Source organism: Hyalella azteca, unplaced genomic scaffold (genome assembly GCF_000764305.2).
Source record: "Hyalella azteca isolate HAZT.00-mixed unplaced genomic scaffold, Hazt_2.0.2 contig15326, whole genome shotgun sequence".
Taxonomy (NCBI): Eukaryota; Metazoa; Arthropoda; class Malacostraca; order Amphipoda; family Hyalellidae; genus Hyalella; species Hyalella azteca.
Window position 1 is genome coordinate 163,058 of NW_025945182.1, and position 22,929 is coordinate 185,986.

General features: G+C 35.5%; 1 pseudogene; it reads right to left on the minus strand.

The window, feature by feature from the left end:
* Positions 1 to 291: 291 nt before the first annotated feature.
* On the minus strand, positions 292 to 21,546 carry LOC108679923 (annotated as a pseudogene).
* Between the last annotated feature and the right edge of the window lie 1,383 nt (positions 21,547 to 22,929).

Genomic DNA, 22,929 nt, shown 5'->3' on the forward strand with positions numbered 1-22,929 from the left:
TATTGGTGCTTAAACCGTGAAAAGAGACTGGCGATAAAGTTCTCGTCTCTTTTGGCATGAATTGGAAGAAACGACACGAGTTTTCTAAGCGTATCTACTTTACGATCGGTTTGAAAAAGACTCCTTACGACGTCGCATTAAGAAAATATAATTCAGTTCTACCTCAAAGAGAAGATCCTCAGTATACACTTACTACACAGAGACGTCAATCAAAGTACACACACAGAGTGAATGACACACCTAACGAATAGCCTGGAAGTTCATTCATATATATAGGAAATAATAAAAGACTAACAGTATCTATATTATATTACGAACATGTGATTCCTGGGTCTAAAGACCATGTTACTTTTCGACTCTCAACGACCAGCCATACTTGTCTTGATCCCACGATACCTGTTGATTGTTGCGGCGTGCGTTGACCACGGTTGATCTAATTCAACTAGCGAACTTATTAATTATCAAGCTGGAGAAATGTTATGGTAACCTGAACCTGTTTAAATTCTGAACACATACAATTCAGTTTATGTTCTGTTCATGTTTAGGCTGGAGTTAATTGCATAACAATTTATGCTGCCAAATTAAAAGGTAACAACAACTCTGAATTGGATAGGAAGGATTCTCAAGTCAATTGGATGAGGAAGGGAAGGGTTTGAGACCAGCAGGACTTAGTTAAACTTGAAAGCTTCGAAATTTTTCAGTTCGAGTTAATAGCTAAAAAATATTAGTTAAATATCGAATTTTATTGGGCAAATTGCAAGCGATTTCTGTTCGTAGCCTTTACGCTCGTATTGATAGTTTTTCTGACAATCATAAGTATTTAATAGTAATACAAGTATCCAGCAATAGAAAAAGTAGATAATTAACGGGTTATCGCATTTGTTTTCTCTAGATGCATACGTAATAGCTTTTATTATAAACAAATCTTAATTGCGCAGAGAATTTAGTGTCGTGACAAAAGAATACAAATCATTTAATCCTTACGAAACGTCCACACTGGCAAGAAATGACATAATATCTGGACATTTTTTAATCTGTCAAATGTTCTGAAAATTTTTATAATATTGAATTATCATGTAAACGAAATTTTACATGTTGTAACGAAAAAGATAAATCCAAGTCTAGAAAGTGGCATATTAACAGACTGACGATTGTGCACTGTTCTTTGAATCTTCATAACTTACTTGGTTACAGGAATCACAGTATTTTATTTAACTTCAGAAATATGTTGATGAAACGTTGCTACAAATGAGCTATTGAATAAAACATTGATAATAATCATTTTCAGAATGATTTGATGATATTCACTCAGCTTAGATCTGCAAGATACCATAAAAAATAACGGAAGCAAAGATGATGGCTGCCAAGATGTCAGTCCCAGCGAAAGGTATGATGAATATCAACACGTCAGGTACAAGAGGAATGTTACTTAAGAGTCGGGTGCTGTAGAAGAGGTGGATGTTTAACCTTATTGTGCTGGTGGTATTGCAAGTGGTTCTTTAAATGTTTAAAATGATTAGATGCGCTCATTTCGACTGTCAATGAGTTAGTTCTATTCCTACTTCTTCCCGGCGAACCTCCTTGAGAAATTTTACCCCCAAAAACTCCTCCAAATGGACGATTTCTCGTGGGTGACGCTCGCGCGCTTCCTCCAGAGGGCGACTCTAACCCACAGGGGCTGGCATTCTCGACCGTGGGTGTAGTTGCTGTGCTTCCCACACTTGATGGGAAACCTGGGGCGGCCAGCTGATGGGTTGGTGAAGCTGTACACGAACGACTAGCGAAAGGTTGGTCGGAAACACGGAGGTGCATCCCGACCCTGCTAGTGCCTTTAGACGGGTCTTTGGGACCGTCGGGTCGGGCTTCTTTGCTGTCCCGGGATGAATCCCGTTCAGTAATCAGTCCTGGGGTCATGGGAGTTGTTGGAGTGGGACATCGGCGTTCACATGTTGCTCCAGTCAAGCTCCTGAAAGGGATGCGGTAGATCCTGTACGGCCGCGCAGCACCAGGTTCTCGCTCTGCAACGGCATGGTTCGATTTAAAAAAATATTCGTGCTGAATAATAAATTTGAAAGCCATGTCTGGTATATCTATAAGCTATATACCAGCTATAATCACTGGTTAAAATAGTTTACACATTGCATGCTATCCTATAAATTGTGAACATTTTTAGCGCATTTTCACATTCATGGAAAAAATGCACTATTGTGCTAGCCATGTCCGTCTGTCCGTCCGTGACTTCACGTTTTCGTCGACGAGAAAATGCGCTCTCTGTCACCCACTGCAGTGAGTACTGAGTTATATTTTTTTAGTTTCAAACAGACAATATAATAATTAAAGATGTATTTTGTACCGGCAAGTTCCTTGCTGTTCTGCGGGGACGAAGGCGGCGACAAGCTTGGTTCTTTCTCCAAGCGGTCGACGCGCACTCGCTCCTGCCGCAGACTGAAGAACTCAGGCGCCGTCGTGGCAAAAAAGATGTCGCTCTGGAAAAAAAAACATAAAATTGACGTTCGTTGTACGAATTGAAGTATTTGAGTCAATCTAAGAAAATAAGGCTTTTTTTAACTTGTTTTAATTAAAAGATTACCTCCGGGTCATCCGCATCAATCTGATCGAGTTTGAAGTCAGGCGTGAAAAAACGTATAATTAAGGTTCGTTGCACGAATTGAAATATTTGAGGCACCGTACACGAGCTAAAGGGTGTTCATAAAATAATATAACTGAACCGTCCAAATATAAAATTAAATTTCGTTGCACGAATTGAAGTATTTGAGTCACCGTACATGAGCTAAAGGGTGCTCATGAAATAATATAACTGAACCGCCCGAATATAAAATTAACGTTCGTTGTACGAATTGAAGTATTTGAGGCACCGTACAGGAGCTAAAGGCTGCTCATAAAATAATATAACTGAACCGTCCGAATATAAAATTAACGTTCGTTGCACGAATTGAAGTATTTGAGGCACCGTACATGAGCTAAAGGCTGCTCATAAAATAATATAACTTAACCGCCATAATATAAAATTAACGTTCGTTGTACGAATTGAAGTATTTGAGGCACCGTACATGAGCTAAAGGCTGCTCATAAAATAATATAACTGAACCGCCCGAATATAAAATTAACGTTCCTTGTACGAATTGAAATATTTGGGGCACCGTACATGAGCTAAAGGCTGCTCATAAAATAATATAACTGAACCGATTCTCGTTGTTGAAAAACGACGGTTATAATTGTGCATGACATTATTTGAATCGCTGATCAAATGAAAAGGTCGGGTTATTTAATGCTGTGATATAAAGTGAGGTAAAACTAATTCTCTTCCAGAAAATACAAAGCTGTGAATCATATTCATAAATTATGATTTATGAATTTGAATTAACAAATTAACATTAAATGCCGTGAATAAAAGCGGAGAATTGCACTGCTATTGTCATGTCAGCTCTGGTTTTTCATTAAATTAATTCATATAAAAATATTATAAAAATTTAACTGCACTTTCTAAATATTTTAGAACTATAAATATGGTGCAGGTTTACCGAATCCTAAAATAAATATCAATAATCAAAAATAAAATGTAGGTTTCTCCCAAACCAATTGAAATAATCTGAGGTTTCATATTCGAAATTTTATAATTTTTGCCCCCTAAGAAACATAGCGTCTGCATGTTTGCTAGTTTTCACTTAAAAGTAAAATTAGTTTTTTGGCTACGCAGAGTTGGAACAAATCAAATTCACTCTTAAATATGTGGAGATCGAATAATACTGGAAGATGAGACGAAGTGGGCACATCATTTGATGATCATTACGAAATTCCCCAGACGTTAATGACCTGATAAATATCGTCTAAGCAAAAAAATAAAAATTTATATCTTCCGAACCAACGAATTAGGGGGCAATTTTTAATGAAGATACTTCTTGTATCAATACGAAATAATACTAATTGAATCGAGTTTTTAAAGCACAGCACTTAAGCCTTGAATTATCGGCATGATTTAATGCTACTTTGAAGTTATGTTAGAAAATCTTAATTACAGCATAGAAATGAATTTCTGATAGGAAAAATGTCAGTCACAATGGGAAATTGAACGCTGTTTACGGACGTACGCAGGCTGCAATTATAGCCAGTAATAAAAATGTACATATATCTGCACCTAATCGCGATCCAATCACCGATGTAAGGTTTCTTTGTTAATATTTCCAAGTAAACTTGATTGAGGGAGGCCCTCCAGAACCGCTATTCGTTCATAAACCAAGCCACTGAAGTGAACCTTTTTTATAAAACAATCGAGGCTTCAAAATAAAAGTAAGTTCGAGAAGCATGGGATCATGTAATGCTGGTCAAAGTTAAACAAGATCGTAGCAATGTTCTGCATCGACTGCAAAGCAATCAAAATTTTTGTAAGCTGGTCAATTATACAGAGAAGATCGGTCGAAACTGCATGGCTTCTCAGAAATAAAATAACTGGCCGATCTAAGCATAGGGCTAGGCAGGTCAGTTGCAGGACGAAAGATTTGTTTTATAATACAATAAGACATGGATATCTGTTTGTAGAGTCAGTTAGTTGAATGAACTAAAATCTCTAAACAGAATGAAGGGAAAAAAATTGTTCTATATTGAAAACAAATTTGAAGTTGAGGCTGTTGATGTTCGATGTTAGGTTTTAATAACGTTAGTGTATTAGATAAACACTATCTTTTGGAAGGAACGACTTACGTGAACTATCACAAAAATGAACCCAAGCCTGATTTAACTTGATTAATTTTGCATAGCAAAAATTAGCTAAGATTACCAGTGACCAGAAAATCTGCGTTATTACATTAAATTATATTATAATTATAACAGATAATCATAATAAAAGTTTCTATAAACATCCTAAAGTTTCTGGTCAGAAGGCCATTAAATCGAAGATAAAAATAATTAATTAGTACTTTGAGCAACACTTACCTTGTTGGTGATGAAGGAGAGGTTAGGCATGACCATCGTCTGTACCAAGTTCCCGTTTATGACCAAACGGATTTCGATACTGTCGTGTGTGAATGCCAGAATGTAGGGAAACGCGCACACTGTAATACGTAAAAAAAACATTTCAGTCAAATGAGAAACTCGCCTAAGAAAAAAATTCACTTGCACGTCGGTTGCAAAAGCTTCAAGAATTAGTGGGGAAGTGAATATAAGGTCAAATAAAATTTTTAGGATTAAAATCTTTTTTTTTTAGTCAACAGTGCAATTGATTAAATCAAACCAGCAGGAAGATTATGAAGTGAAATTCGGAAATAGTAAACTCTTATGCAAAAAAAATTAATTTAAAAGATATTGAGATAAAAGTGAGATAAAATATTGAGATAAAGTGAGATAACAGTGACTTGAGTAACAAGAATTTTATAGCAAACTCGATATAGGAAATTCCGGTAATTATGCCTGATGCTTTCGAAATTAGAAACTCAAACTCACTTTGCGTTGGTCGTTCCTGTCATTACGAAATGTTGTATTTGTAATCTTTAAAATACGATTATGATACTATAGTACTTACAGAAAATCGTAAGAATAGAAAAAAAATTGGTACTAACAATTGCTAACAATATAGTATTGTTTTGAGATATTCTCGGAATTATATTGATTCAACAATTGTGAGAGTTTACCCCAAATCGCTAATATATGTTGAAATATTTGGTACTGAAACTGTGTAAGCATCCTAAGTAGCCTTATAAATAAAAGTGTTCGGCGATTCCCAATAGAAACGAATACTAAAAATTCACCCCCAAAAGCTATGAAAATGCATTCACCAAAAGTGATTGAAGTTCCAACGCACACTGTCGAGTATAGGTCGATATCAGTATAGGTCGATATCATAGGTCGCAGTATAGGTCAATATCATGACAACACGCCTGTTGAGTGTGCATTCTAAATCATATGACATAGATTAGACTCTGCGATAATATCGTTTTAAGTATATAACGAAATTTCGTGGAGTCGAAAATGTAACGAAATTATCGAAATTATTATAAGTATATAAACAAAAGTAGGAGAAAATGAAATAAAAATATGCATAAATAATTATTATTAATTAGATCAGGTTTTGTAAGTAAAATAAATTTGAGATTTTGTCGCCCACCTATGGCCTCGGGAACAGAATTCCATTGGAAGTCGAAGTCAGTGGAACAGTCCTCGGTGAGCTTCTGGAAATGACACGTGTCTGTGGCAACAACAAAGTTATATTTTAGTCAATATGAAAGCAATCATTTAGCCAGCAATCAAACCTATTACACTGTTGGCAGAAATGAAATTAAATTTGTTTAATGTTAAGTAGGACTCATGTTTAAAAATACGAGCGGAGTTTTGATATCTGAAAAATTCTGCTGAAAATTAATCGGGCTAAAAAATACATTTAAATAATCGCTTTGAATAACGTTTCAAGGCTTTTATTTTCAAAAAATAAGTGAATTTATTGCAAAATAAAATTATGATAATATGATTCTGCCAGTTCTTCAGTAATCGCCCCCCAAAAATGAGCATGCCTACTCATTACATGGTTTAATCGACAGGTATAAAAAATGTGAGCAAAGCCGAAAAGAAATGAAAAATTACAAATCACTGAAGGATCTTAGCCCAACCCACAATCAGTGATGATGACATGATGTTGTTCATAACCATTAAGAAAAGATGCAAGAATTATAGCGTTGTAGCATAGAAGCGTTGTAGCTTCTATACTCACTATTGTAGCATAGAAGCGTTGTAGCTTCTATACTCACTATTGTAGCATAGAAGCGTTGTAAGCAACAAGGTTGACTTTGTTCGAGTCGACATGATGAAGCTTGGTTACTTCGCCGGTCTTCTCGCTCACTAGGTCCCACTGATGCTTGTAGCCTACACGGGAATGTTTAAAAAGACAGCGTACGATAGCTAAAGTAGAAAATTTATGTTAAAAACGAAAAATACCATAGATAATAACATGAACAATATCGATCGTACAATATGAATTCTTATAACATTAGTGTTCAAACAATTAATATAACATTAATGTACATACTACGTACTATGGTGTCAAAAAGAGCATGAATTTTAGAGCTGACATGATAAATAAAATTTAGTGTATTAAAAATTTAGTTATATAGTGTGATGCGTGAGGTATTTAAAAAAATACATCAAACGGTAATCCCTGAAAAAAGTTGAAGTGTAAAAACGATTGGTAAAATCCAGATGCTATCAACAGCGACGAGAAAATGAGTGCGATTTCTTCGAAAAGAAGAGGCAGAGGTTCTCGGCATCAGGCAATGGACAATATTCGATTTCAATAAAATTAATGATTGTGGTCGATATATTTAAAACGAATAATGCCGAAACACTTATGTCAGCAAGTTGTTTCAGAATTAATTTGATAAAACGGATCGATTTGTTGCATCTAAAAATAAATTGTAATAGATTTCGGCTAAAAAATACTTAAATAATATGTACACACAAAGGGCTATTTGCCTCGAACATCTGCTGGAAGTGAGAGAAGAAAAAAAGTAGCCATTTTGATTAAAGTAAGATAAAAAATATTGTAAATGATAAAAAGCTGTAAAGAAATAGAAACAAATAAGATATGTATACATAAGTGATTGTAAATTATAATAAGCTTTAAAGAAATAGAAAGAAATAAGATATACATAAGTGATTGTAAATGATAATAAGCTTTAAACAAACAGAAAGAAATAAGATATACATACGTGCTAACAATGATAGCTGTTATAATTACAAAGAATTAACTCTCAATAATTTTTTTCCGTATCAACAACATCAACAACCTACCGACAAAAACAACAGCAGCAACAACAACATCGACGACAACAACAACATCAACAACAACAACAACAACGACCTCGATAAAAACAACAACAACAACATCATCAACAACAACAGCAACAACAACAACAGCAACAATATCAACAACAACAACATCAACAACAACATCGACAAAAACAACAACAACAACAAAAACAGCAAAAACAGCAACAACAGCAACAATATCGACAACAACAACAACAAAAACAGCAACAACAGCAACAATATCGACAACAACATCAATAACGAAATCAACAACTACATCGACAAAAACAATAACAACATAAATATCAACAACATCAAGAACCTACCGACACAGATGTGGTTGTCACCGGAGCCTCCCGCAGAAGGCGCTGGCGCAGAGTCCACTAGCGTCACTAGGGATGGCACGTCGTTCAAAGAAATTTCCTGGAATAATTCGCTTGAATTACTTCCATTTTTTGACACGGCTTTGATTGGAATTGCCAAATATTTGTTGTATATGAATGACGCTCATGCAATAATGACATTTAATAATTTTGAGAGGCCATATGGAATTTTGTTGTATTATTATAAATAATTATTGTATGTACTGCAAGAGAACTTTTTGGAATTCATTCGCCCTGCAGTAAGTGAATAATAAAATTCACCAGTCACACTCGTTTTCTTGTTCTTCTTCTCAATCGTTTTCTCGTTCTTCTTCTCACACGTTTTCTTGTTTGGCGCTTCATTAATGGAATTCATTTTGTACGATTTTTTGGAGAACAACCGATAATGATTGTCAATACTCTAGAAGCGCTGAGAATAGTGAAAAATCTCTACAATCTCCTCCTTCTAATGCCTTCACTATTTGTAGCATTTCTTCACATAAATGGCCGAGAAAAGTAATTGACTTATTGCCTACATGCATAAATCTGGATAATAACATTAGTGAGCAGTCCAACTTATCTCATTCCTCACTCTATCATTATTGGAAAACAGACAATACTTAATTAAAGTAAAAGCTAGGAAAGATTTGACTATGAAAGCAAGTAAGCACCGAGGCTAATTTTTGGCTCAAAGTTCATGGTTAAGAAACTATGAGTCTCAGCCAGTAATATAATATTAATAATATTAATATAAACCCTTAATGCTATATATAGCGACAATTCCATATACTCTTCTCATTCAGGCGTGAAGTTCAACAAGAAACGAGTAAGATTGAATACAAAATGACCAATGCTTGAATATTAACATATTCAATATTAATATTAAATAGTAATATTATCTATTTTTATTTATTCATTATTAAAAAATAATAATAGTGATAATCAATAGCTCATAATAATAGTTATTCAATTTTATTATTATAGGCTTCCTGGAAGAATAAAAATGAAAAAATTTTCTGCGCTGAATGCGCTTTCTGCAAAATTTTTCTGCACTTTTGAATTTTTCTTAAAAATCCTTTTGAATTTTTCTTATTTTTTTTTTAATTTTTCTTAAAAATTCTTTTGAATTTTTCTTAAGAATTCTTTTGAATTTTTCTTAAAAATCCTTTTGAATTTTTCTTAAATTTTTTTTTAATTTTTCTTAAAAATTCTTCTGATTTTTTCTTAGGAATTCTTTTGAATTTTTCTTAAAAATTCTTTTGAATTTTTCTTAAAAATTCTTTTGAATTTTTCTTAAAAATTCTTTTGAATTTTTCTTAAAAATTCTTTTGATTTTTTCTTAATTTTTTTTTGAATTTTACTTAAAATGTTTTTTTGAATTTTTCTTAAAAATTCTTTTGAATTTATCTTAAAAAATTCTTTTGAATTTTTCTTAAAAAATTCTTTTGAATTTTTCATAAAATTATTTTGAATTTTTCTTAAAAATTCATATAATGGGATCGCCGCGGGTTGGAATAAGTTGCCACTGACCCTGAGGTACTGGAAGCCCTCCACCGTGTCGGTGTCGGAGCCTGGGCACCACGCCGTCCAGGCGGCAGAGTGACGCCACTGCAGCACTACGAGCTTGCGACCAACGCACACGACCTGCGTTATTAACATCATTGAATAACGACACAATAATTACATGTATAACTCATCATTATCGATAAAAATGCAATAACGACAGAATAATCACATGTATAACTCGTCATTATCAATAAAAATAATAATGACAGAATAATCACATGTATAACTCGTCATTATCAATAAAAATGGAATAACGACAGAATAATTACATGTATAACTCGTCATTATCAATAAAAATGGAATAACGACAGAATAATCACATGTATAACTCGTCATTATCAATAAAAATAATAATGACAGAATAATCACATGTATAACTCGTCATTATCAATAAAAATGGAATAACGACAGAAAAATCACATGTATAACTCGTCATTATCAATAAAAAAAGAAATTGAATAAGAAAATGCAATCTAATAGGCAGGTGAATACATATGTAAAATAATATTCCAATACATTCTTGAACCGATCAATCTTGGACGAGGAGCTAGCAAGTTTCGGAATCTGGGAAGACGTTGACAGCGAGGCTGTCGATCTAGCTTGGCAAACAGAACATACCGACGGCAGACTTCGGTCAACAAAATTAACTGAAGGCAAAGAGAGACCAGAGATTTGATTGTGCCCAGGAAATGCGCGTCCCAAAAAATGACAACAAGGATCCGAAAAAGACGAACTGTTGCCAATATTTCCGAGTGTCCAATGCCTACATATCTTCGTGTACCGAGGCTTCAGATGGGTAAGCAAAAGGATGGTAAGCAGAATAGGCATAAGTCGAGTGTGGAGGGAATAAAATGCGATACAGGCGTTAAAGAATGAGTATAAAATGCGATACAGGCGTTAAAGAATGAGTATAAAATGCGATACAGGCGTTAAAGAATGAGTAGAATGTGATGATTTGTGGATGAATACTGGATGCATGATCAGATAATAATTTTTTCTTTCACAACTAATGACGAAAGAGATCATCTTGATAAGATTAATGAGAAATTAATAATGAGATTAATGAAAAAATGAGACATAAGAAATAAGTTATTAAGTGTAATTGTTTGAATTAGAAACACACTCATTGTGTAAAAAAATCACCTTTAAATAGTGAGCTTGAAAAATGAGTGGAAATAAAGTAGAACTAAAATGACAAAAAAAAATGAAAATAATCTTAATATGAAGTTCTCACCATTCGCAGGTGAGATCCCCCAGGTCTGGATAGAGAGTAGAGGTGACATCCTTTTGTTCTCTCTAGCTTGTGATCCTTGAGATCAGCTTTGGATCGAATTCGCTCCTCGAAATTCGGGCTCGTAGGATCTCCTTCGAAGTCCGTTAATCTGAAGACGTGGATTTTGCTGTCTCGACCTGTCGACACAAAATAACTCGAAGTAGAATCTGGCGCCAAGAATAGAGGTAATGAATTCAGGAGGCTCGGAGGAAAGGAAAAGAGAAGGGTTAATAAATGAAGATGCTTTAACGTGCGCTTAGATTGATTGGACTTCAGCGCCTGAAGGGAAACGTTTCTAAAATCAGAAGAGATAAGTACTCTGCTAAGTTAACGGTTACTCATTAGTATTAATTGAATGGTTGTTAGACATTAAGACAAACAGATCGTATGGAATAAACTGTTACTGACAGTCACTTTTAAATGAGAAGTTTTCACTGCTGAATAAAAATCTGAAAAGAAATGATGCTGTAAAATAGTTCACTTCAAATGAAGTTAACTTTCATCCCCTTTCTCGACTGAACAAAAATGATAAAAATTGTAAATAGGTGAAGAGTTCAAGCATGCGTAGCTCAAACCGGGAAGTACACTTTGATATACTGTATACGTAGTAATCAACAGGCGAGTTAAAACAATTGAAGTAACTAAAAAATGTATTATGGGAAGTTGCATTTCGCAACTTCCCATCGGAACTGAAATCGAGACTGACTATGAGAACAATCGCCAAAAGAAAGATCTAAAAAATTAAAAATCCGGCAAAGAAAATTTGCTGACGATTTGTAAGACGATATTGATAGGAGCGTCTTATCAATCATTTAGTTTTCATATTAATTATACTTTTAGACATTTTGGATGGAATATTTGGCAATTCATCCATTTTGCAACCATCTCACGACTTATTGTTGGTTCGAGACTAAACGAGAATTCTACATCAAATTTCGCTCAAATAACACTACACAGGACAAAACTTTTCGTGCATTTAAATTGCGATATCTTGCATAAAATTTTTCATATGTTGAGGACAGTTTGCTCGATTTTACAAGCCGCCATTCCTTGAACCCAGAAGCAAAATTTACGAAAAAATAAATTTTTAAAATCCACGAAGCACTACATTTTTTGAATCGACGGAATCCTAAAGAATCTTTAAATAATTTTATCCCTTTTAAATCTGGAAATTCTCTATGAATGACAAAGGAATAAGAAATATAATATAAGAAATAAGACAATGGAATAGTATACCTTTGAAAGAATGGAAGACAATGGAAATATTATTACAATAATATAGAATGAATATTATTAATATTAGAATATTACAACATTATAGAATGAATATTACATATTAATATTAGAATATTACAATATTATAGAATGGAAGACAGAGGAATAATATACCTTTGTCGACTCGGATGAGTAAGATGCCATGTGCTTCGACGCAGCTAAGCTGCTTCACCACCACGCTCTTGTCAAACACTGGGCGGTGGGTGGCACCTTCTGTTCCATAAATTGGTCCATCATGTTAACTATTCACAATTAAATCAAAGTGAAAATGTAGACGAGTATTCTATTAAATGAATGTTCACTGAAAAAAAATTTATTTCAGAGGCGCAGCGTATATGATGTTGTGGCGCCTTCTGTTCCATAAATTGGTCCATCATGTTAATTATTAACAATTAAATCAAGGTAAAAATGTAAAAAAATTACTAAAATATTTAATAAAATGTAAAAAATTTACTATAATTATTAACAAGTCATTGATTATCGAGCTCTCCTTCAACTGTTTCTATTTGCGACATTCATCATTTGAAAATAATAGCTGAGATAATGAAAAATTCTATCTTACCACTTTGCTGTTTCACTGATTTCAGCCGTAAGTTTAAAAATACTATTGATAAAAATTGTCCAACTGTGATTAAAAGTTAAATTACCGTCTGGAAAGATGATGACGGTGAATAATATAAGAAATCAATAGTTTATGGTGCAATATTATTATTATAATAATTGCGAACTTATCTGCGGTCAGTGTAGTTACAGTTATCGTATATGCCATCGATATGCGGACCCCTTGCTTTTTGTGGATTAAATTCAAGTATTATGATTTGATATGATATTTCTCTCGGCCGCTGCGTTAAATAAAATAAAAAATACGATTTAGAATACAGTATTATTTTCACGACGAACGAATGTTCCCGAAGTCGCAAGAGACGGGGATGCTTCAATACTCATTCAATACTTTTAAATAATAATATTTAATCTAATAATATAATATAATATAATATAATATAATATAATACAATACAATATCATGTAACAGTATAATATTTACTAATATTTGAATAAATAGATTTATTCAAAGTAGTTAATTTAGTATAGTCTCGCCTACACACATACCCTCCAGTAGAAATATCCCCCCGTCTAACGGGGCGACCATGAGACGAGTGTCTCCCCACGAGTCCCCACACGCAACCTCACTGGGGAAGTCGGGGTAGTAGCACTCAGGCTCCCAGGGCTGCGGGGTGCAAAAGAGACTTCAGTAATACAACATTAGTATGATATTAAAGATACTAATGTTATCATTAAGATAACATTAGTATAATATTACATATACTAATGTTATCAGTAAGATAACATTAGTATAACATTAAACCTCGCTGGGGAAGTCGGGGTAGTAGCACTCAGGCTCCCATGGCTGCGGGGTGCAATACTTCAGTAAGATTACATTAGTATAATATTAAAGATACTAATGTTATCAGTAAGATAACATTAGTATAATATTAAAGATACTAATGTTATCAGTAAGATAACATTAGTATAATATTAGAATTGTTAACTTGAATATCATTAAAAAAATTATTATTTTGAATAGATGAATGGGGTTGAGGAAACAGCGGCAGATGAAATGCACCGGAGGTGCGCGGGGTGCAAAAAGACTTCAGTAATATTACACAATTTAAATAATAAAAATATAAACTTAAATATCAGTAAAAAATGATAATTTTGAATAAATTTGCGGGGTCGAGGAAACAGCAGCAGTTGAAATGCAGCGGAGGTGTGGACAGTAATATGAATATATAATATAATATAATATAATATAATATAATATAATATAATATAATATAATATAATATAATATCATATAACAGTAAAATATCTACTAATATTTGAATAAATATATTTATTCAACTAAACTAACTCCGTATAGTCTTGCCTACACACATACCCTCCAGCAGAAATATCCCCCCGTCTAACGGCGCGACCATGAGACGCGTGTCGCCCCACGAGTCCCCACACGCAACCTCGCTGGGGAAGTCGGGGTAGTAGCACTCAGGCTCCCAGGGCTGCGGGGTGCAATACTTCAGTAAGATTACATTAGTATAATATTACAGATATTAATGTTATCAGTAAGATAACATTGGTATAATATTAAAGATACTAGTGTTATCAGTAAGATAACATTAGTATAATATTAAAATTATAAACTTATATATTAGCAAAAAGTTATCATTTTCAATAGATGTACTGGGTTGAGGAAACAGCGGCAGTTGAAATGCACCGGAGGTGCGCGGGGTGCAAAAAGACTTCAGTAAGATTGCACAAGTTAAATAATAAAATTATAAATGGAATTGGAGTAAATTATCAGTAAATGGAGTAAATTATCAGTAAAAAATGATAATTTTGAATAAATTTGCGGGGTCGAGGAAACAGCAGCAGTTGAAATGCAGCGGAGGTGTGGACAGTAATATGAATATAATATTTAGATTTAAGAATAAATACCAAAAAGACAAAAGCTAAACAGCAACAACAGGAAGAGCGCCAGCATCAGACGGGACAAATAATATACTGTGTAATACAAGTGTCAACAGTAGTTGTAAAATCAACACAATCATTACTAGCAGGACTACGACATCAGGAACAATTGTAGCGTCTAGGTTCAAGATTTCGAATTAATCAAATATAATATTTCGAATTAGAATTGAATGTACAAATTATATTTATATCTCAAGGAGAGCGTAATCACCTTGAACACAACAATAGTTAACTTCATTCAAACTTATAGAATTTTTGTTCATTGCATCAGAACCTCTTATTACAGTAAGTCTTCAAGAGGAGTCTGCATTCTAAACAAATTGCTGTTGTTCGATAGCTGAAATTATTGGAAGGTTCGAATGTTCTTATTAACATTTACTTTTATAACCAACCTGCAACGATCTGTTATTTATACAAGGTTCAGAACTCAGACGGAAGAAATTGGAAAAAGCGTCTATCTTAACCTAAATAAGGTTAGCCTGGAAATAAGCCCAAGACGCTTCAAAATGACAGCTTCAACGTCAAGATTGTCATCACCAGTAGAACTGAAGATTGCAGAACAACAACAGCAGCAGCAGCAGCAGCAGAAGCAGCAGTATCAGCAATCACATGAGCAGCAATAAGAACAGCTTCAACAAAACTCTTTCATCACCGATGAAAGCAGCGGCACAAGCAGCAGCACAAGCAGCAGCACCAGCAGCAGCACCAGCAGCAGCACCAGCAGCAGAAGCCGAGCCAGGGATTTCTGTCACTTGCCGCCGAGTTTGGGAAAGCCATTTAAATAATGCAGTTAGTGGCCTCCTTGTCCAGCGGTAGCGAAGTTACGCCGCCACTAATTGCTTCCACTATCATCTGCATTTTTAGCTCAAAACTCTACGCACCATTGCACCATATTTCACACCCTTCCTTTCTCCGCGGAGTTCCGACTAAAACGAAAGCCTAACTTGAATAACTCAATTTGACGTAGAAAATTCTGCCCTGAAAACGAGATGAGGAGGAAAATTCCCCCAGAACTTAGGCGTTTCATCTCGAGAAAGATGGACTGAGGAGACGAGACTTTCGTGCTACTGCCGTGGCTACAATGCGAGAAGCCTTCGCTACTGACAGTAAAACGATTAAAAACGATTGAAACGTTGAAAAATCTTTCAAAAAACCATCACTTGGCTATAGTTAAAATTTTAAATTTTAAAATTTAAACTCTAAATTTAAACTTTTTAAATTTAAAGCGACAGCAATCGAAGTAAGCGTTACCGATGTAATTTTTGGAAAGTATTTGAAAATCTAAGAGAATGTAGAGTAAGTATTTAATTTTGAAAATATGACCGAACTCCTGAAGCAAAGTCCCGTTTCGTTAATAAAATCAGCATTTTCGACCAAAAAATATTTAAATTAGAATTTAAGTCTTTTCAATAATTGTTTGTGGTGCTCTCCTTTAGAAGCTAATTAATGATCTATATGAACAAAGATGAAATCCTGGGACAGTCGCATGACGCGGCACCAAACGAACTCAGCGGTCCGAACTCATGCACACGCTACATAAATTTAGATGAGAACTAAAAGGCAAAACTTTAATAAACACGCATTAATTAGAACTCCAGCTATTGTTATACGAAAGAGAAGCAAGAACAAGGAAGCAAGAATTAACGTACCCGGGCGTGAAGAGAAGAAGAGTTGATGGTAGGGGATGAGCAAGCGGAAGAGGAGGGACCACAAGAACCATCAGTGAGCTGAAATGGAAAGGCGGAAGAGAAACTCAGAGATCACAGGGGCCATACTTTCAAAATTCGCTAAGTGAACGTAAGTACTTACACTCTATTTTCTTATCTACGATTGGTGGCTTATGCTTGAAAGACCGTCAATGATTGGCTGATGAACTTACGATCTCTTAACTTTTTTTGAAAGTAAAGGCCCGGACGGAAGTTGAAGACTGCAATGGTGAGCGTGAGAGGCAGGCACAGAACTGGAGTGAGTGAGTCTGCGAGTTAGGATTCGCAAGAAGGCGTAAACGTAAGAACTTGTTTAGCCCTTTGACTACGAAGTGGTACATATGCCTACCACAAAATGTATTTCTCCAGGACGTAGTGATACATAATTAAGGTTACCTAAAATCGGCCAAATCCGAGAACAAAAAGGCCAAAAAACAGGCCGATAACTCAATATATACTAGTTTATTTGTAGCTTCTTCTATAAAAATTCCATTTATTTTCTTTTTGCAGTATTTAAAATGTAATCAGGAAGTAACGCTATCATAAATTTTAGCCGGCCAACGCAATTGAGAAAAACTAAATCACGGAATTCGTCCAGAAAAAGTGACCGTCTGGCAAAACTGTTTAAAAACGGTACTAAAAATGAAATAATAGTACAAGATGAAGCAATCGTAGTCAACGTGTTAGGAGAATCTGCTGCTAGAAATTAACAGGAGGTTTGTGAAAAGTTCCTGCTGTTTGAAAATAACAGTATGCTGGAGAACAGTTCCTGCCTTAGGAAAACAAATTATCACATCCAAATTCCAGCTGGTTTGAAATTTTTCATTATTGATAACTAATATAAATTTATTTCTAGGAGCCTGGATTGTGTGGCAAGTGAAGTAGAATTATATTTTACTGGCAAAAGTGAGGAAAATTACTAGTGAATGCCAAAGCACATGAAAAAAGGAACCATCTAAAAACAGTCTTGATACTCCTGGTAAATTTTTGCTTAAGGGAATGACAGGATTGCAAAATTACAATAAAAACTGCAGAACGAGTCGATGTTTCAGAGCCGTTTTTTGCCAGAACAAAACATGACAGACTTGAAGGGGCGCTTCAAAGGCGGAATTCTTAAACGAAATCATGCATGGAAGCAAATATATTATTTCACTTTACATTGGTACATCAAATTACTGGAGAAGAAGCTCATGGACTAAAAAAAAGTATTCAACAAGTAAAAGAACATAATTCAAGAAGCGCAACTGCTCGTATGGTCTCTGACTGCTTCATTCAAATTTCAGAAAAGGCAAGTTATTTCAAATCATCAAGTTTTTCACTGGACATGAAAGTAGATTTTTTTTCGACAAATTCAATAAAGGGCTAGTGGAATGGCAGTCTCAAACATGGAAATGTTTGAACTCATAACTTCTGAAATATATTTCTACTCAAGGAATAGAATTTGTTACGGTTCAGTGGTACAATGAACTAAAAAATCTATTACACAAAGACTCGGCAAAGATCAAATGCTCTTGGCAAAACCCTGATATGATAATGCCACAAACTACGAAGGCAGCATAGAATGCGCTATGCAATACTTAATAATGAAATACACAAAAATCGAGGATACTTCCCAAAATACTACTATAAATTATAACATTGTAAATCTGTTCAGATTGATAGACAATTTTTCGAGTATTTTTTCCACATTTCGAAAATGCAGTAGATCTTTGAGCTTAGGAATTTTCCGATGTTGCATTATTTGTAATTTCCCCGCCAGCTGCGGCCTGCGTTAAGTATGCTTAATGCAGGAATTCAACTATGTAATGCAATATTATTTTCACCATTAACGGTTACACATATATATCCAAATTATTTCTTATCGACTCTAGTTCAGCCTATATTATTAGGACTCAGTCATGCGGATAGACACTGATAAGGTATTGAATAAGAACTCTACACTCAGAGGAATATGTGAGACTGTCTTAAAAGCAATTAATGCACTTTTTGCAAATATTTGGCTCCTCCTGATCTAGTATAGGCCTGCAAAAAGATGTATCTTTGCTATACGTCTAATCTCTTCTCGTGCCGAGGGTAGGGAAGTACTGTATGTCACTATTCAGACTATCTGATCCATTCGTTTTCTGGGTGTTTCTACTCATATGATTGCATAGTTTTGTACGTTCAAAATGCATAACAAAGGAATTGAATTAAAACAAACAAAATAAAAAATATAACTCAGTACTCACTGCAGTAAGTGACAGAGAGCGCATTTTCTCGTCGACGAAAACTTGAGGTCACGGACAGACGGACAGATAGACGGACGGACGGACATGGCGAGCACAATAGTGCATTTTTTCCATAAATGAGAAAATGCGCTAAAAATAAATAAAATTTATAAAAAAGAATCTGGACCAGCAGGCAGTATGGACAGCGAATTCCTGAAACAGAGTGCACGCGAACGCCTTTAATTCCTGTTGCAGAGGCCGGACGCCTCGGGGCTTCGACCTCGCGTGAAATGTTTTGTCTGGTAAGAGGGATTAAGGAAGCCAGCGAAACAGGCTCGAAATTGTTTTCTGGAAGAGCACGAAAAGCTTCCTTAAATTCAATAAGCTGGTCCTCGCAAGACTGTTTGTAGTAAGCATCTTGGTGGCAGTGACGTTGTTAAGTTCGAAACAGTGAACACTGACACTGAGTCTGCTTCGCAATTGAACGACATGGATGTAGAAACATTATGGGTGATATATTTAGGTTGGAGAATTGTACATACTGCAAAGTCAAAGGCTGTTTTATGCACAAGCATTTGAACCATATCATAATAAACATTAAATATTCATGACGCATATAATTATTTAGTGAATATGGGAATTTAACGCCTTATAGCTTAAGTTTCACATCACTTTTCTTTCTGTCGAGCCTATACTTATGTTTTTTTTTGTTTAAAAAAAAATCGCTGCCGACGGCGACAATGAACTTAGGCGTTTAAAATAAAAGAGGATAATTTTTTAAAATCAAAATTATTAATTTATTCAATAAAGTTATTGGCGGTATATTGCTAAATTCTCATGGAAACGTCTACGATTTACATATTATTTCACGGAGATTCTATGGCTTACGCGAAAGCTTCACGGAAAACGGCATTTACAGTTAGTTTTGAGTTGGAAGTTAAAAAAAAAGAAAATTTCCTCGTTCTGGTTGAATTTTTCAGCACACGTTCTCTCACTGCAGCGCGCGCTACACAATTCAAGGCTCCGAGAAAATGTTGGACATCGGGGCAAATAAAAATGCATTGAAAATCCCAAGCTCGGCAAACTTCAATCTTGAGGAGTTCAGAAAAATTTCAAGGGAAGATAAAAATGAAAACGCAAAATAATTAGAAAGCTCGAGGACGAACAGCTGACCAGGAAGAAATCAAAGATGATACGAGAAAGGGGAAGGAATTTACTCGGGAACAAGAAAAGATAACAATTTTTATTTTTTTATTTTGTTTCAAGGAAAATGCGCGCGCGAAAACTATGCAAGAAACTGAGGAACTACACGATACAAAGCTTAAGTCTTACAAAGTATTCTCGTAAAGGCATTCTATTTACACAAGAAATTAATTTTAAAAGTTCGGAGCAAAAGAGAACGACTTGGAAGAGTTACGTAGACACACAACGAATACGATAAACAAAGTGTAACACAGTTCAATATACAACATCGTACACGTTCAACACAATTTCATTGTGTTACACTGTATTGAACGGCTATCAGTAAATGATATGAAACATGATAACTACTGATGTTCAATGTGCACTGACTATGTCGTAAGTTAAAATAGTGAAGCAGTGACATTGTCCCGTGATAATAATGTGCAGTGAATCACATCGTAACATAAGATAGTGGACAGTGACATCGTGCCATGAAAATAATTTACAGTGATTCGCAGTTTATCTAAAGACCGTGGGGCAGTGACATCGTGCAGTGAAGTTGATGCGCAGTGACTCACGACGTGATTCGCAGTTTATCTAAAGACCGTGGGGCAGTGACATCGTGCAGTGAAGTTGATGCGCAGTGACTCACGACGTAACTTAAGATAGTGGGGCAGTGACGTACAGCGAAGATAATGCGCAGTGACTCACGACGTAACTTAAGATAGTGGGGCAGTGACGTACAGCGAAGATAATGCGCAGTGACTCACGACGTTACTCAAGATAGCGGGGCAGTGACATGGCACCATGAAAATAATGTGAAGTGATTCACAGTTTATCTAAAGCCAGTGGAGCAGTGACATTGCACCATTGCATTGAAAATAATGTACAGTGATTCATTGTGTAACGTAAGACAGTGGGGCAGTGACATCGTACAGTGAAGGTAATGCGCAGTGACTCATGGCGTAACTTGAGATAGTGGGGCAGTGACATCGTACAGTGAAGATAATGTGCAGTGACTCACTGCGTAACTTAAGATAGTGGGGCAGTGACATCGTACAGTGAAGATAATGTGCAGTGACTCATGGCGTAACTTAAGATAGTGGGGCAGTGACATCGTACAGTGAAGATAATGTGCAGTGACAATGACATCGTACAGTGAAGATAATGTGCCATGACTCACGACGTAACTTAAGATAGTGGGGCAGTGACATCGTACAGTGAAGATAATGTGCAGTGACATCGTACAGTGAAGATGATGTGCAGTGACATCGTACAGTGAAGATGATGTGCAGTGACTCTTTGCAGTGACTCACGGCGTAACTTAAGATAGTGAGGCAGTGACATCGTACAGTGAAGATAATGCTCAGTGACTCACGGCGTAACTTAAGATAGTGGGGCAGTGACATCGTACAGTGAAGATAATGTGCAGTGACATCGTACAGTGAAGATAATGTGCAGTGACTCACGGTGCGCTTGAAGAGGCCAGTAGTTGCAAGGGAGGTTGGCGCATCGCCCTTGACGATCGTGTCCAATTTCAGAGCCTGACCGAACCTGACAAATTCCACCTGAACGGACGAAAAAGCGTCCAGAAAAACAGGCTGTAAGTCCTCGAATTTATCGTGGCGGACGCCCATAAATGACACAAAATAAGATAAATTCTCTAATATCACAGTAATATGTCGTTAGAAATGATTGATATTGTTTAAGTGATTGCGGTCTTAGTAGTTGTATTTTATAGTGCCGGGCTAAAGTTCAAATTTTCCCGATAGCTGCATTCTAGATCTATTATCATATGTAAATTCAGCATTCTAATTGATGCAGAATTTTTTTGGGGGGAAATCCCATCAAAAATCCCTGTATGTGTGATACAAAAGAATAAGTTGACCATAATTAATTGATGCTTAAACCCTGTCAACCGATGTTAGAAATCCTATTGAAACCATCATTCTTCATCTTGTTCCCATATTGTGAAGGAAGCAAATATCAAAATACAGGCGATTACTGAAGAATCTGCTATTCATGTGAAAAATATCTTGTACTAAATATAAATAATATATATAATCTGTCTCTTATACACATCTAGATGTGTATAAGAGACAGATCTGATCCATTCGTTTTCTGGGTGTTTCTACTCATATGATTGCATAGTTTTGTACGTTCAAAATGCATAACAAAGGAATTGAATTAAAACAAACAAAATAAAAAATATAACTCAGTACTCACTGCAGTAAGTGACAGAGAGCGCATTTTCTCGTCGACGAAAACTTGAGGTCACGGACAGACGGACAGATAGACGGACGGACGGACATGGTGAGCACAATAGTGCATTTTTTCCATAAATGAGAAAATGCGCTAAAAATAAATAAAATTTGCACTGTGTACAATCCTGTCTCTTATACACATCTAGNCAGTTACAGGGTGAGCATCAACAGAACTAGGGCAAGAGGTGAACAAAAACAGAAATAGAGCAACCGGTGAACATCAACAGAACCAAAGAAACCGGTGAACATCAACAGAACTAGGGCAAGAGGTGAACAAAAACAGAAATAGAGCAACCGGTGAACATCAACAGAACTAGGGCAAGAGGTGAACAAAAACAGAAATAGAGCAAGAGGTGAACAAAAACAGAAACAGAGCAACCGGTGAACATCAACAGAACCGTGGCAAGTGGTGAACAGAAACAGCAAGAGCTACGAATAAACAGAAAAGTAAACCTCGCAGCAAGCGATCAGCAATAAACAGTGGCACACAAGACAGCTCAGATGTGTATAAGAGACCTAACATGAGAACAGCGTGAGAACAGGGGTAACAGATGAAGAAGAGGGGCAACAAATGAACAGACGAACACGAAAGCTTAGTGAATTAATCAATATTTTTGAAATGTGAACAGGAAGAACATAGATAGAATTCGACATTATGAACAGAAGCCAACTCGCTATAAAGCAAGGTGAGCATGTAAGAATGATGTTATGCTAACAAATTCTTGTAACTGAGAATAATGTGTTACGAATGCAAGT